Here is a 16,866-nt window from a genome sequence, read left to right on the forward strand (position 1 = left end):
CCATTCATCAGTGAAGCCACTTGACTGGAGGTTTTCTGTGTGCAAATGTTTTTGACTACAAATTCAATTCTTCTCACGGATATAGGGTTTTTCAGATTATCCATTTCTTCTTTTTTTTTTATCTTTTGTCTTTTCTAGGGCCTCACCCTCGGCATGTGGAGGCTCCCAAGCTAGGGGTCTAATCAGAGCTGTAGCCTCCGGTCTATGCCAGAGCCACAGCAACATGGGATCTGAGACTCATCTGCAACCTACAGCACAGCTCACAGCAATGCCGGATCCTTAAACCACTGCGAAAGCCAGGGATCGAACCTGCAACCTCATGGTTCCTAGTCGGATTTGTTAACCGCTGAGCCATGATGGGAACTCCAATGGCCATTTCTTCTTGAGTGAGAGTTGGTAGTTTGTGTCTTTCAGGAAATCTGTTTCTATCATCTATGTTTTCAAACTGTTGGTATCAAGTTGTTTATAAAATTCCCTTTTTACCGTCTTCAGGTGTGTAGGATCCATAACGTTGTTCCTTTTCTCATCTTGGTATTGGTAACATGGTCTTCTTTTTTCCTGATCTGGCTAAAAGGTTTATAAAGTTCATTGATATTTTCAAAAAAATCAACTTTTAATTTCACTCATTTTTTTCACTATTGTTTTTCAGTTTTCCATTTTACTTATTTCTGTTTTATCTTTGGTATTGTTTTCTTCCTGTTTACTTTGGGTAAATTTACTTTCCCTAATGTCTTAAGAAGAAAGCTTAGGTCATCATCTGAGACTCATTTTTTTTAACTAATGTAAGTGTTTTAAGCTCTATATTTCTCTTATGCACTATTTTAACTGCATCCCAACAACTTTGATATGTCTTGTTTGCAATTTCATTCAGTCCAAATATGTTCTATTTTTCTTCAGTTGGAAAGATATACTGTGTTCTTGGATTGGAAGAATCAATGTTGTTAGAATAACCATATCACTCAAGGCAATCTACAGATTTAATATAACCCCTATCAAATTACCATCAGCATTTTTCAAAGAACTAGAACAAATAATTTTAAAATTCATATGGAAACACTTAAGACCTCAAATAGCCAAAAAAATACTCAGAAAGCATGGAACTGACTTCAGCCTATACTACAAACCTACTGCAATCAAAAGAGTATGGTATTGGCACAAAAAAAAAAAAAAAAAAAAACATAGATCAATGGAACAGGATAGAGAGCCCAGAAATAAACCCCTGTACTTATGGTCAATTACTCTATTAAAATAAGGCAAGAATGTACAATGGAGAAAAGACAGTCACTTCAATAAGTGGTGCGGGGAAAACTGGACAGTTACATGTTTAAAAAATGAAGTTATATGAACAACTATACGGCAACAAGTTTGACAATCTGGAAGAAATGGACAATTTTCTAGAATCTTACAGCCTGCCAAAACTGAATCAAGCAGAAACAGACCAACTGAACAGACCGATCACTAGAAATGAAATTGAAGAGGTCATAAAATCACTCCCTACAAATAAAAGTCCAGGACCAGATGGCTTCACAGGTGAATTTTATCAAACATATAAAGAGGAACTGGTGCCCATCCTCCTTAAACTCTTTCAAAAGGTTGAAGAAGAAGGAATACTCCCAAAGACATTCTATGAGGCCACCATCACCCTCATTCCAAAACCAGACAGAGATAACACCAAAACAGAAAACTATCGGCCAATATCATTGATGAACATAGATGCAAAAATTCTCAACAAAATCTTAGCCAACCGAATCAAACAACATATCAAAAAAATTATACACCATGACCAGGTTGGGTTCATCCCAGGTTCACAAGGATGGTTCAAATCAATCAGCATCATACACCACATTAACAAAAAAAAAGTCAAAAATCATATGATCATCTCAATAGACGCAGAAAAAGCATTTGACAAAGTTCAACATCCATTCATGATCAAGACCCTCGCCAAAGTGGGTATAGAGGGAACATTCCTGAATATAATCAAAGCCATTTATGATAAACCCACAGCAAATATAATCCTCAATGGGGAAAAACTGAAAGCCTTCTCACTCAAATCTGGAACAAGACAGGGATGCCCCCTCTCACCACTGCTCTTCAACATAGGTTTGGAAGTCTTAGCCACAGCAGTTAGACAAACAAAAGAAATAAAAGGCATCCATATAGGAAGAGAAGAGATCAAACTGTCACTGTATGCAGACGACATGATACTATACAGAGAAAACCCTAAGGACTCAACCCCAAAACTCCTTGAACTGATTAATAAATTCAGCAAAGTGGCAGGATATAAGATTAACATTCAGAAGTCAGTTGCATTTCTGTATACCAGCAATGAAATATTAGAAAAGGAATACAAAAATACGATACCTTTTAAAATTGTACCACACAAAATCAAATACCTCGGAATACACCTGACCAAGGAGGTAAAGGACCTATATGCCGAGAACTATAAAACCTTAATCAAAGAAATCAAAGAAGATGTAAAGAAATGGAAAGATATTCCATGTTCCTGGATTGGGAAAATCAATATTGGAAAAATGGCCATCCTACCCAAAGCAATCTACAGATTCAATGCAATCCCTATCAAATTACCCATGACATTTTTCACAGAACTAGAACAAACAATCCAAACATTTATATGGAACAATAAAAGACCCAGAATCGCCAAAGCAATCCTGAGGAACAAAAACCAAGCAGGAGGCATAACTCTCCCAGACTTCAAGAAATACTACAAAGCCACAGTCATCAAAACAGTGTGGTACTGGTACCAAAACAGACAGACAGACCAATGGAACAGAAGAGAGAATCCGGAAATAAACCCGGACACCTATGGTCAATTAATCTTTGACAAGGGAGGCAAGAACATCAAATGGGAAAAAGAAAGTCTATTCAGCAAGCACTGCTGGGAAACCTGGACAGCTGCATGCAAAGCAATGAAACTAGAACACACCCTCACACCATGCACAACAATAAACTCAAAATGGCTGAAAGACTTAAATATACGACAGGACACCATCAAACTCCTAGAAGAAAACATAGGCAAAACACTCTCTGACATCAACATCATGAATATTTTCTCAGGTCAGTCTCCCAAAGCAATAGAAATTAGAGCACAAATAAACCCATGGGACCTCATCAAACTGAAAAGCTTTTGCACAGCAAAGGAAACCAAAAAGAAAACAAAAAGACAACTTACAGAATGGGAGAAAATAGTTTCAAATGATGCAACGGACAAGGGCTTAATCTCTAGAATATATAAACAACTTATACAACCCAACAGCAAAAAAACCAATCACTCAATGAAAAAATGGGCAAAAGACCTGAATAGACATTTCTCCAAAGAAGATATACAGATGGCCAACAAACACATGAAAAAATGCTCAACATCGCTGATTATAAGAGAAATGCAAATCAAAACTACCATGAGATACCACCTCACACCAGTCAGAATGGCCATCATTAATAAATCCACAAATAACAAGTGCTGGAGGGGCTGTGGAGAAAAGGGAACCCTCCTGCCCTGTTGGTGGGAATGTCAACTGGTATAGCCACTATGGAGAACAGTTTGGAGATACCTTAGAAATCTATACATAGAACTACCATATGATCCAGCAACCCCACTCTTGGGCATATATTCGGACAAAACTTTCCTTAAAAAAGACGCATGTACCTGCATGTTCATTGCAGCTCTATTCACAATAGCCAAGACATGGAAACAACCCAAATGTCCATCAACAGATGATTGGATTAGGAAGATGTGGTATATATACACAATGGAATACTACTCAGCCATAAAAAAGGATGACATCATGCCATTTGCAGCAACATGGATGGAACTAGAGAATCTCATCCTGAGCGACATGAGCCAGAAAGACAAAGACAAATACCATATGATATCACTTATAACTGGAATCTAATATCCAGCACAAATGAACATCTCCTCAGAAAAGAAAATCATGGACTTGGAGAAGAGACTTGTGGCTGCCTGATGGGAGGGGGAGGGAGTGGGAGGGATCGGGAGCTTGGGCTTATCAGACACAACTTAGAATAGATTTACAAGGAGATCCTGCTGAATAGCATTGAGAACTTTGTCTAGATACTCATGTTGCAACAGAACAAAGGGTGGGGGAAAAAATGTAATTGTAATGCATACATGTAAGGATAACCTGACCCCCTTGCTGTACAGTGGGAAAATAAAAAAATTATATTAAAAAAAAATAAATAAATAAAAAATGAAGTTATAACATTCTCAAACACCTTATACAAAAATAAACTTTAAATTGATTAAAGACCTAAATGTAAGACCCAATACTATGAAACTAGCAGAAGAAAACATAGGCAGGGAACTCTTAGACATAATCACAGCAATATCATTTTGGGACCATCTACTAGAGTAAAGGAAAGAAAAGCAAAAATAAACAAATGGGACTTAATTAAACATAAGACCTTTTGCACAGCAAAGAAAACCATTGACAAAATGAAAACACAACTTACTAAATAAAAGAAAATATTTTCACATGACATGACCAAAAAGGGATTAATATTTCATATGTAAAAAGCTCATACAACTCAACATTAACAAAATAAACCACTAGATTAGAAAATAGGCATAAAAACTGAAGAGACCTTTTTCCAAAGAAGACATACAGATGGCCAATAAGCACATGAAAAGATATTCAACAATACTAATCATCAGGGAAATGCAAATCAAAACCACAAAGAGATACACCTCACACCTATCAGAATGGCTATTATCGAAAAGAACAAAAATAACAATGGTGGCAAGGATGTGGAGAAAAGGGCATACACCATTGGCAGGAACATAAATTGATACAACCACTATGGAAAATAGTATGATGCTTTCTCAAGAAACTAAAACTATAACTACTATATGACCTAGAAATTCCTGAGTGTGTATCCAAAAAAATAAAAATTTGAAAAGATACATGCACCCCAATATTCACAGCAGCATTATTTAAAATAGCCAAGATATGGAAGCAATCTAAGTGTTCATCAACAGATGAATGGATAAAGAAGATGAGGTGTGGGGGTGTATAGGGGAGTGTGTAATGGAATACTACTCAGCCATAAAAAAGAACAAAATTTCACCATTTGCAGCAACATGGATGGATTTAGGGGAGGGCATTATGCTAAGTAAACTAAGTCATACAGAGGAAGACAAAAACTGTATGATACAACTTGTATGTGGAATCTTAAAAATACGACAAACCAGTGGGTAAAACAAAAAAGAAGTAGACTCACAGCTATAGGAAATAGGCTAGTTGTTACCATTGGGGATGGGGAGGAGAATTACTAGGGCTGGGGAATGAGAAGTACAAACTATTGGGTGTAAGAAAAGCTCAAAAATGTATTGAAATAAAAAACATGAGGAATACAACCAATATTTTTAATTGAAAGTAAGTATTTATTAATTGAGTAATAAGTTATGGAGCAATTATTTAGTAATCCATTTTTCAATGGAAAGTAACTTAGGCCACTTTTTTATGGCCTTTTGGACATCCCTCTGTTGTATTTTACATGGATGTCAAAAACTAGATTCACCACATTTGTCCACATAGCTATTGTTCTTTCTCCTTTCCTCTTTCACATAGAGGTGGCATTATTTCTCACTGTTATTCAAACAGAAAAGTGAAATAGCATCAAATAAGCTTTTAGCTCATCTACATCTCTGCAAGCTGTCCTTTCTTCTCTATTAATCTCTCTCCCTAAGTTTGGGATTTCATAACCCCAGACAAATACTGCAGTCTCCCTGTTGGTTACTTGTCTCCCTTGACAGTCCATCCTGCATACTCTGGCGCTCAGGCTCTGTACAATGTCATCCACCCTACTGACTATAAGAGAAAGCCACTCAGAATCTATCCTTGTTGTCTCATCTCCCAAACATCCCACATGTAGATCCTCACTCTAGGAGCAAACCCATGAGATACTTGAATGTCCATCACCTCCTAATCCACCTGGCCCACAGATATTTGTCTTTATTTCTCAACTCCAACATTATCTTCTTCTAGAAGTCTCTGCAGACATTCCTTCTCTACCCATTTCCTCTAGCTGGGAGAGGAGAAAGGGCCCCCTATACTGTGTGCCTGTCCCAGCCTGATCCTACTTTAATACTGATGCTGAATTTTTACTGTTCTAAACATTTGTTTCCTTCCTTCTAAAACAACCTATCCCCAGGAGAGGTGATTTTGTTTGCTGTTTTTTTGTTTGTTTGTTTGTTTTATTGCCTATTTTGGGGTTCGTTATATAATAATGTTCAAAGTTACTGTTGAATAAATTGACTTTAGTGTGAAATTGGAAAGTTAAAATTGTGTGATTAAAATTGAAATATTTTCCTTGCTTTATTCATTTCTTTTGTGAGATTCATAAGCTTGTTATTTTATAAGGGAAAAATTTTATAGAAATATACAGCAAGTCATGTCATCAAAACTTGCATATGAAAAGTAAAAATTTCAATTCACGAGCCAGATGTTTTATCTATCTAATGCCAAACATCTGGATGTTTATATAATCAGCAATGATTGGTTAATTTGTTCTAATTTTTCATGGTGTTCAGTATCATGGAGCAACAACTTATATTTCTAATATCATACGGTTTATATACACACAAAAGAAAAATGTGTTTGTGTTTAATAAAATATCAGATGGTCCCATTTTCCTTTTAGTATTTTTAATTCAATAATTTTGACTTTTGAGATGTTATACATAAAGACATTCACGCCCGCCCACATACCAATAATTCTCATCCATATTCTATAAAGGAGGAGGCTAGGTACGTTGCCTTGGCACAGACAAGACTGTGGAGAGCTATGATTTGAAACCAGGTCTCTCTGACTTTAATATCCAAGGCATTAATATCCACATCATACTTAATTTTGGACTTATAACTCTCTATAAAGATCAAACTATTTTTTATTTATTCATTTTTTTTAATGGCTGCATCCTCAGCATATGGAATTCCCTGGGCCAGGGATTGAATCTGAGCTGCAGCTGTGACCTAGGCCTCAGCTGTGGCAATGCCAGATCATTTAACCCACTACACTGGGGTGAGGAATCAAACCCTGCCTCCACAGCAACCGGGGCCACTGCAGACAGATTCTTATTCCACTACACCACAGCAGGAACTCCCAGATTGCTTTTTAATACTGCACTTACTAATAAAGCATTTACAGAAAGTCCTTGACGTCAGCTCATGGTCATCTTCCTGACCCCCCTTTATATTTTAAAAAGTTTCATTTTTACATTCCCTAAATAAAATCTTCACTAAGTTGTGGTCTTATAGTTGGCATAATAGGTCCTAAGGAGCCTCTTCTCCATCAAGACATGATGACAGATCAGAAAAGCTACCGGGTGTGGCCTCTCACAATTAATTTTTGCTAATTTCATAACCAATTCAATTTACTCAACAATGATTTTGAACTTTACTGTATAGCAAATCCTGCATTAGTCAATATGGATTTAAAAAAAAAAAAGACTTTGAAATTTGGAACTAGAGGTATTTTACCTAATGATCCACAAGAGCCTTCACAATTTCTCATTTGATATTTGCTTATGCAAATTCCAAGTTCCCTAGGAAAATTTTAAGGCACATATGCTAGTCTTATTCCAAGTTCTGTATCCCCACATCCATTACTTCCAATTTGTAGCTGACTCCAGTATTTCTGTTAATACAACAGCCCAGATAAAATAAAGCTATTCTGGAGTTCCCATAGTGGCGCAGTGGTTAACAAATCTGACTAGGAACCATGAGGTTTCAGGTTTGATCCCTGCCCTTGCTCAGTGGGTTAAGGACCTGGCGTTGCCGTAAGCTGTGCTGTAAGTCGCAGACGTGGCTCAGATCCCACGTTGCTGTGGCTCTGATGTGGGCCAGCAGCTACAACTCCAATTAGACCCCTAGCCTGGGAACCTCCATATGCCACGGGAGTGGCCCTAGAAAAGGCAAAAAGACAAGAAAAAAAAAAATTAAGCTATTCAGACTATCATTCAAGTATTTAATTGATTTTTTCCTAAAACATCTCCTATTTATTTGCACTATCTTGGAGTCTCTATAAAAAGCAATATTCTTTTAATTTTTTATCTACAAAGTACTCAGGTGAAGACTCTACAGTCACACAGAAGAGGGTTTGGATTCTGTCTCTATTACTTACTAATTGTCGTGACCTTGGAAAAGTTCCACATTTCTCTATGTCTAATTCTCTTATTTCCACTTATACAACCCAAATTTACAGGATTGTTGTGAAGATTAAAGAGGATTTAAGTATGAAAAGTACAGGGCCCTGTGGAATAAATTCTCAATAAATCTTAGCCATTATGATGCTCATGATAGTGATGATGATGTAACCAACTTAAGTCAATATTGCTCGAAGAACTATTAGACTAGAATCAGTGATTTGCAAAATTTAGTATGTAGTAAAAAATTACCTGATGTGCTTATAGCTGGGGCTCACAATCCCCAGAGCCTGACTCAGGGAGAAGTGGTGATTCTGCCAGACAGACCTCAGACAACACTTTGAGAAACACAGGACTAGGAACTCCATGTCCATTGTGTATCTAACCCATTACGATTTTGAATTTACATAACCCCTAACCCTTGCTTACTTTGTCCTTGCTCTGAAGGTGAGGCAGACAGGGGAACTGCAGTTTAACCAGTGTCTCTAATGTCTGCTCTGGGAGCTGCAGCTTCTCAGAGCAGCACTCCTTGTCTCCTTCATTTTTTTTTTTTAGCACCAATTAGCTTATCTACATTCAGAGTGGCTCTGGTTGCTTATTAAGGAATACATTTCTTTGGGCCTGACTTATAAAGGGAGAAAAACAAAGGAATGAATAAAAACTACTTTCCAGATTGTAACAAAGCACTCACAAATAATATGACAGGAGCAAACCAAAACCAGAAATGTATTAAAATAGCAACTCTCATCTTAATTATTCAAAAGATCAAAATTATGTTATTGATCTAAGTGGACATAAAGTGGATACAAAGAAATAATTATAGCTACACATATATACATTATATAGGAATACATTTTAGAAATACATATATATATAATATATACAATAAAACTGTCTGTGTCTTATAAAACTCCAATTGATGTCAGTGCCTATATTGAGACAATTGTTTCAATTCCCCACTTTTGCTTAAGGAGTGGGTTGCCAGTGACAGAAAACACCACTTGATAAATTTGCCTGGAAAGAGAAAGCTGCCAAGGTACTATTTTGCAAATAGACTTTTATCCTAGCTTTTCTTTCATTTTTTTTTTTTTTTGACAAAAGTATTTTCCTGACAACTTCCTTTGAATTTTGATGAACTCCTTTAGGATCAGCTGTATTTTTTCCCTCCTATGTATTCAGAAGAAGAAAAATGTAGACATTGACAAAATGGCTGCCACAGGCAAAGACCCAAATGTGGAGTGTAAGACCTGGCTGATATTACCTCCTACAATTTCTTCTGTGAAGCTCAAGTCAGAGTCCAGCTGTGACAAGAACGGCAGTAAACCTATCCTCACCTTTGACAGCTATCCAAGAGAATGCAAGTCAACAGAGCCCACAGTCTCCTCAGTCTTAAGCCAGGTGGAGGTTAAAGCCCAGAGGGGGAAGAGACAGTCATTCTTCTCAGGGATAAACCAGAGCCTGTGAAGAAAAGATATGTGCCCCCTTAAAGGATAAATAATAATATCTTAATATCAGCATTGGTTATTAAGAATTATGATTTTTTAATGCTCTGTCTCACGATCTTCCCTGAGTAGTAAGAATTCATGTGTTCCCACAGATTGAGTGCCTTGTAAAAGAAAACACTAATTGAGCAGGTCTTGAGAGTCCAGTCATTTCACTGATAATTCCAAGAAGAAGAGCTATCATGACCCAGCAAACATGGAACATAGGAAGCTTATCAATTTCTTTTTTTTTTTTTTTTGGTCTTTTTAGGGCCATACCACAGCATATAAAAGTTTCCCAACTAGGGGTCTAATCAGACCTACAGCTCTCTGCTTATGCCACAGCCACAGCCACACCAGATCAGAGCTGCATCTACAATCTACACCACAGCTCATGGAAACACCAGATCCTTAACCCACTGAGCGAGACCAGGTATTGAATCCACATCCTCATGGATACTAGTCAGGTTCGTTGCCACTGAGCCACAAAGGAACTCCCAGGAATCTTATCAAATTTTTTTATGTGACAGAGATTATTTCTTATCAAAGACAACTTCCAGAATAAATTCAAATTATACACCTGCTCTATGGATTATGTAAAGCAGTCTGGCAATAAGAGCTGTAGGGACTTTGTACTGTTAGCTCAAATTGGGCTCATGTTTGACTCTAAAAGCCAGTTGCAGCTAAAGTTTAAGAGTTTCAGTATTAACGGTGATTTTTCCTAAATGAATCAGCTGTGAAACTCTGCCCCCAGAAAATATATACATCAAAGAAAGTAAGTCTTTCTGGTACAGTGGTTACTTTCTTCAATAGATCATCATTGTGTGGCAAAACAATGTTTCCCTGTGCACTCACAAATCTGATATTTTTCACATTCACATGCTAACTTCAAATCTGTCAGATCTCAATGCTGACTGCTAAGGCATCAAATAAAAGTGATTTGTTGGGAGAGAGCCTTTATTTCTAAGTTTATGAAATTTCAGGCACGTATTCTGAGAGATTGCTCAAACTCACGCACAACATCCCAGATTGTCCCTATGACTCAAATCAAAAGGTCTATATTTATATTAAGCAAGAAAATACATTTTGTGACCATTGCAAATTCATTTCAATTAGTACTTTATGAAAAGAGCTTTATTTTTATTTTGCATCTTTGCTGAATATTTTTCAGACAACTGCACATGTTGAGTAATAAGCAAAGCCTATTTTTCCTTGTAAAAAAACACTGCTTCCCTAATTGATTCTATAGTATGAGGCTTAGTTAAGGCACCTTTCAAGATGTTATCCAGGGTCCAGGTAGACTGCTGATATGCTTACAGAAATACTTAAAAACAAACAAGACTCTTGCATATCGTTTCTCACAGACTTTTAAAATAGACTCAGAAAACCCTAGTGTATCTACTTTGCACATTTTATATAGAGTATTTAAAAATCAAAATCTTCTAAATTAAGAAAACAGCTTAATCAATGAGGCCAGGGGCATCTTTCAGCCCTTTGCTTTGAATAAAATTATTAAATCAAAGTGTAGCACTGGGAGCTATATCTAGGCATTTATGATAGAGCATGATAATGTGAGAAAAAAAGAATGTATACATGTATGTGTAACTTGGTCACCATGTTATAGTACAGTAGAAAAAAAATAATGTATTGGGGAAATAAAAAAAATAAAATGAAACAAACACTAAATTTTTAAAAAATGATAGCATTTTTTATAAACAGACCTAGAAAGATACTATACTTTCTGTTTCAAGTGCCAAATTTTCCTCTCAAGATATTCTTCACAATTCCACAAACTGATACCTTGGGACAAAGTTATAAGTAAAAGAAACAGCAATATATGATATTTTTTAGTGACTCACAGAGGGACAAATGACAGCAAAAGGGATGGGGCTTCCAGAACAGTATCAGGCACAAGGGAAAGCTGAAATGATGACTCCCTCAATAGGTAAAGGTAATTGCAGAAGCACCAGAAAGAAACAAGTAGAAGCTGCCTAAATAGCTTTGGTACCTCTATTGAGGGAACTGAAAGAAATCAGTTTTTATACTTTTCCAATTTCAAATACAATAAAACTCTATTAGATAAATCTTGCTCTTCATTGGGAAGAATGTCCTCAGAAACATATAAAAAGCCTGCAGACAATTTAGAATTTTGAAACACATTTCCTGTAAAGACATACCTGAGGTAATGATAATTCCATAAATATTAATTCATCTCTAACAAAAAGTTCAGGATCCACTTTACTAAGACCACTTTTCCTGTTCATGTTAGTTTGCATGTGGATGTCATTTTGCGAAGAAAAAAAAAAAAGGTAGAAAATTTTCTAAAAGATAATCCTAACTCTAACAATGACAAAAAATTTTGGAAAGCTTCATAGACAAGTTGCATCTACATTATAATAGTATTGAAGTTTACCTTTAGAAATTCAGCTGGAGATAAAACTAATGACACTATATTTTAAAGTGGGGCAGGGCAGGGTTGTCATTTTTTTTTCTAAAAGAAATGCATAGGCTTACAGATATATAGTTAATAACTTGTGCAATGTCAACAGCTGCTACCCAATTTCTCAGTGTTTTTAATCACAGAAAAAAACAGGTCTTCACTTTCTATCACTGTGGAATTCATTGACATAGGATTCCCTTCATGAAAGTGCTCAAGCCATTGATAACCTTAGTCATTTTCTGAGGGTGTTTGTTATAATAATGAACTCATACTTATGACAATCCAACAGCAAATTCTGATCAACACTCAGAACTGTACTTAATGCTTGGATGGAAAAAAAATAGATATTTTATAGTTTTTGAAATTGAGTCATAGATAAATTGACTTACCCAAGAATTTATAATCATTGAGTAAGAGAAATAGAATTAAAATGCATATCTCCTGATTCTCAGGGTAAGACAGTGATAGACAGTCAATTCAAGATGAACAAGAGGGTTTTTTTTTTAAGTATAAAAGAATTTGATGATATCTGCCAAGCAATTATTCTGTTGAAGAAGTATGTCATAAATTTCTATTTGCACTTCAAAATTTTCTGTTAAAATGGCTCTAAAAATTGTCTGAGCTGTGTCATAAAGTGTTTGAAATACCACAAATAAAGTAGTGTTTGAAAAAATGAAACATGTTTTCATAAAAATATAAAAATCTATGGAAGGAGTGGGATGGATTGGGAGCTTGGGGTTAACAGATGCAAACTATTGACTTTGGAGTGGGATTAGCAATGAGATCCTGCTACGTAGCAATGGGAACTATGTCTAGTCACTTATGATGGAGCATGATAATGTTAGAAAAAAGAATGTATACATGTATGTGTAACTGGGTCATCGTGCTGTACAGTAGAAAAAAAATTGTATTGGGGAAATAACAATTTAAAAAATAAAAAAATAAAATAAAATTTTAGTGAAAAAATCTATTAAATGATTTTATATATGCTGAACTTATTTTTTGATTAATGCATCTGCAAAAATAATGACCTTGTTTCAATTGTCTTAATCCTTCCAAGTTTTCTCTCAGATCTTGCCTCTGATATACTATCATTCTAGATTATTAACTGGCACTTGCTGAGTGATCCAAAGAAATTCGGTCTTATATGTCTCAATATTCCAAGCTTTAGAAATAAAGGGCTACACTACATAATTTGTAAAAGCTCCTTCAGTTACATATAAATACAGTCATAAATGAATTGTGCCTAATATTTTAGAGTACCTACTATGTGCCAATCCATGGGCTAAGGACTTTATAAGCATTATCTCATGTAATTGACATAAGAATTTCATGATGTAGGTTGAGACATTATCTACTTTTCATATAATGAGTAACTGAGGCTTAGAAAGATTTAACAATTTAGCCACAGCAAAATAAAAGCGAAAGCTAGAAGTCAAACTCAGATCATCTGACATTAGAGCCCATGGTCTTAATCATTACATTTCATCATCCCTATTGGCCCCAAAATAGGAAGGTCAAATAGCTTACTATAAGAGCTATACACATAATAGCTATCACATAATAGAAACTCAAAGTATGGTCTTCATACCAGCAGCATCAGCATTTCCTGGGTGCTTGTTAGAAAGGCAGATCTCAGTTTCCACCACATAGGTTTGCTATCAGATTCTGCATTTTAACAAGATGCATACATGATTCACGTGCACATTAAGGTTTAGAAAGCACTGTCCTAAAGAACATTTAAGAAAGAACACAGACATGTAAGAAGGAAAATAGTCACGTGTTACCCAGTTTTTAAAAGTGGACAATATCATTCTTTAATGATATTTTTTTTTCCTTAAGCCTTCAATCTAATTGTATATGAGGTAAACAATGAAACTGCCAAATGTGAAATGAAAGCAGTAGCAAACCTCAAAGCATATAATCAACACTATAGGACTTCTGTCAAACTGGACTAATCATCCCATTGCCTAGAAATTATTTGTCTTTAAGCTGATTCTACTATTTAAATCACTGAAAACAGGGCCAAATTTTTAATAAATTTTAATCTGTGTTAATATAGTGTTCAGTATAGAAAAGGTAAAAATAAAAGCATAATTTCCAGTGAATATCTGAGTTATTATCACTTAGATAGCATTCTTCTTTTCCCATATTCAAATATCATGATTTCTAGCCACACAAAAAGGATCGCAAGTACAGGAAGTCTGCTACATTTATCACACTTTTATATGTCATGGGAAATCTAACAAGGGGAAATATAAACGTGTTTGTAAGTGTTGCAATGTTTAGCAATAGTACAACTACAGTAGTTTAATGAAATTCAGATTAAAATATCTGTATTTAGTTTATGACATGTAGAAACCAAGTACACTTTTACATTATTTTTGGAAAAAAAAAGTCAACTAGAAGCAATGAAAATGGTGTAAAGTCTCAGGTAAATCATTATCCTGCCAGTTCAACCATTTTTCCTTACCTTGAGAAGGCCTTATTTAACCTAAATGGATTCTTATAAAAGTTAGAGCTCCTTGCTAATATGTTTTGTTTTTTGTTTTTTTAAGGAATCTCCCTAATTTTCTTGTGGCAGGGTTTGATTCCAATTTAGTAGCAAATGTGCTCTTTCCAGTCAGCTCCAATGCTGCAAGTCTCCCTGATCAATACTCCTCAAGTTGGTTTATTTGTGCCCTTGGCTGTTAAAACTCACTCTTTAATGGGAATCAACTCTGCAAAATACAGTTCTTCTTAGTATAGGTAATATGTTTCTGTGCTTGGCATAAATAATACACTTCGTATTATTAAAGGTCATTTAAGAAAATAACCAAGGTATGATGCCAAAACAGACCTTTTATCTTCCCTTTTCTAATGACCAGAGTAAGGCATTTCCATAACAATGGAGTCCTGTGAAATAACAAAGTATCAAAGCAGCCCATGTGATTTCATCATGTGTTAAAAATATCATTTGAGTCCTCTGGGATTCTTGGCTGCAACGAGAAATCCAATCATCCTAAGTAATAATTCAAAACCAATTCATTGCTCACAAAATATATCAAACTATGACTAATATTTATCTCTGTTCCAAATTAAGATTCTTCTCAAATACTTAAAAATGTCACAAACCATAAAAAATTAGTTTGACTCACACTGTAATTATTGATTCCTTATACAAGTAATTCTCCCACCATGGGCTGTTGCACAATATATGTATTTGTTGTTGTGTAATTAATCCACTTTGAAACCAAAATGTTGGTCTGGGGCCTATCTAGGGAAGTAAAGGTCAGGCTAGGTGTAGATTAACTAAGGCAGCAGTATAACTCATTATTAACTTATAAAGGCTAATGAAAGTTAGGATGGAAATTGTTCAAGGTATAATAATGATTTCATAGATAAGTTTTGGCCTTGAGCACAGTAATGTTAAAGTTGGTTACAATTAGAAGGATGATGTTTAAGAGATATATTGTATCCAGAATACGGATACTGGTCAGCCCTTTGATGTAGAAAGGTCAGAAATAGAGTATCAGAACCATGGATAGCTCCCTGGAGAGCTCTGTAGAGGTAAGGCAACCAATCTTCAAAAATCAAGATGGCCTAAGAAAACCCTTGTTTGGTTGATGTCAGAGAATGTTTTACATACGTTCTCTTTTAGGAGTTTGATGGTGTCTTATCTTACGTTTAAGTCTTTAAGCCATTTTGAGTTTATTTTTTGTGCATGATGTAAGGATGTGTTTCCGTTTCATTGATTTACATGCAGCTGTCCAAGTTTCCCAGCACCACTTGCTGAAAAGACTGTCTTTTTCCCATCTTACATTCTTGCCTCCTTTGTTGAAGATTAACTGACTGTAGGTGTCTAGGTTTATTTCTGGGTTCTCTATTCTGTTCCATTGGTCTGTATGTCTGTTTTGGTACCAGTACCATACTGTCTTGATCTAACATACAGCATATATGAAACCTTCCACAGAAAAGAAACATAGAGACTTGGAGAACAGATTTGTGCTTGCCAAGGGGGGGCGGGGAGTGGGATGGACTGGGAGTTTGGTGTTAGTAGATGCAAACTACTACATTTGGAGTGGATAAGCAATGAGATCCTGCTGTATAGCACAGGGAACTATATCTGGTCACTTGTGAGGGAATATAATGGAGGATAATGTGAGAAAAACAATATATATATGGATATATATATGTATGTATTTCTGGATCACTTTACTGTACAGTAGAAATTGACAGAATGCTATAAATCAACTATAATGGAAAAAATAAAAATTGCATTAAAAAATCAAGATGGAGCACAGTAGCTACTCACCAGAAAATGTTCTTGTTTATAAAAATTTATCTTCCTTATAGTTCAATTATTAGAGCTCCACATCATAAAGGAGGTTCCCTTTAGCCTAACAGAGATCTCCAAAAATATGTCCAAATGCTCTCTAGGCTCACAAGACTGCCACACAATTTCTCAGCCTTCTTGTCTTCAGGTAATTCAGAATCCCTCTCTCTACTAGTCAGTGGACTGATACATGTTCAGTCACCAGTTCCACACAGTAACCCACAATAAGTAGTGTGATATAAATATCATACACTGAAGTTAGATAGAATGAAGAGTTTTTCAAATAAAGTTATAAACATAAATTTCCTTTGAATCCCTCAGAAGACTTTTAAGAGAAATGACTGTATCCCTATTTTACACATGCAGAACAAGGAGGCTAGAAAATTCAATAACTTGCCCAAATCACAAGCCAGTAAGAACAGAGTCAAAATCCAAATCTGACTATATTC

This window comes from Sus scrofa, chromosome 3, assembly GCF_054392235.1.
Source record: "Sus scrofa isolate SSC_HxYL_T2T_F1_AM1 chromosome 3, Sscrofa_HxYL_maternal_Yorkshire_Landrace_v2.0, whole genome shotgun sequence".
Taxonomy (NCBI): domain Eukaryota; kingdom Metazoa; phylum Chordata; class Mammalia; order Artiodactyla; family Suidae; genus Sus; species Sus scrofa.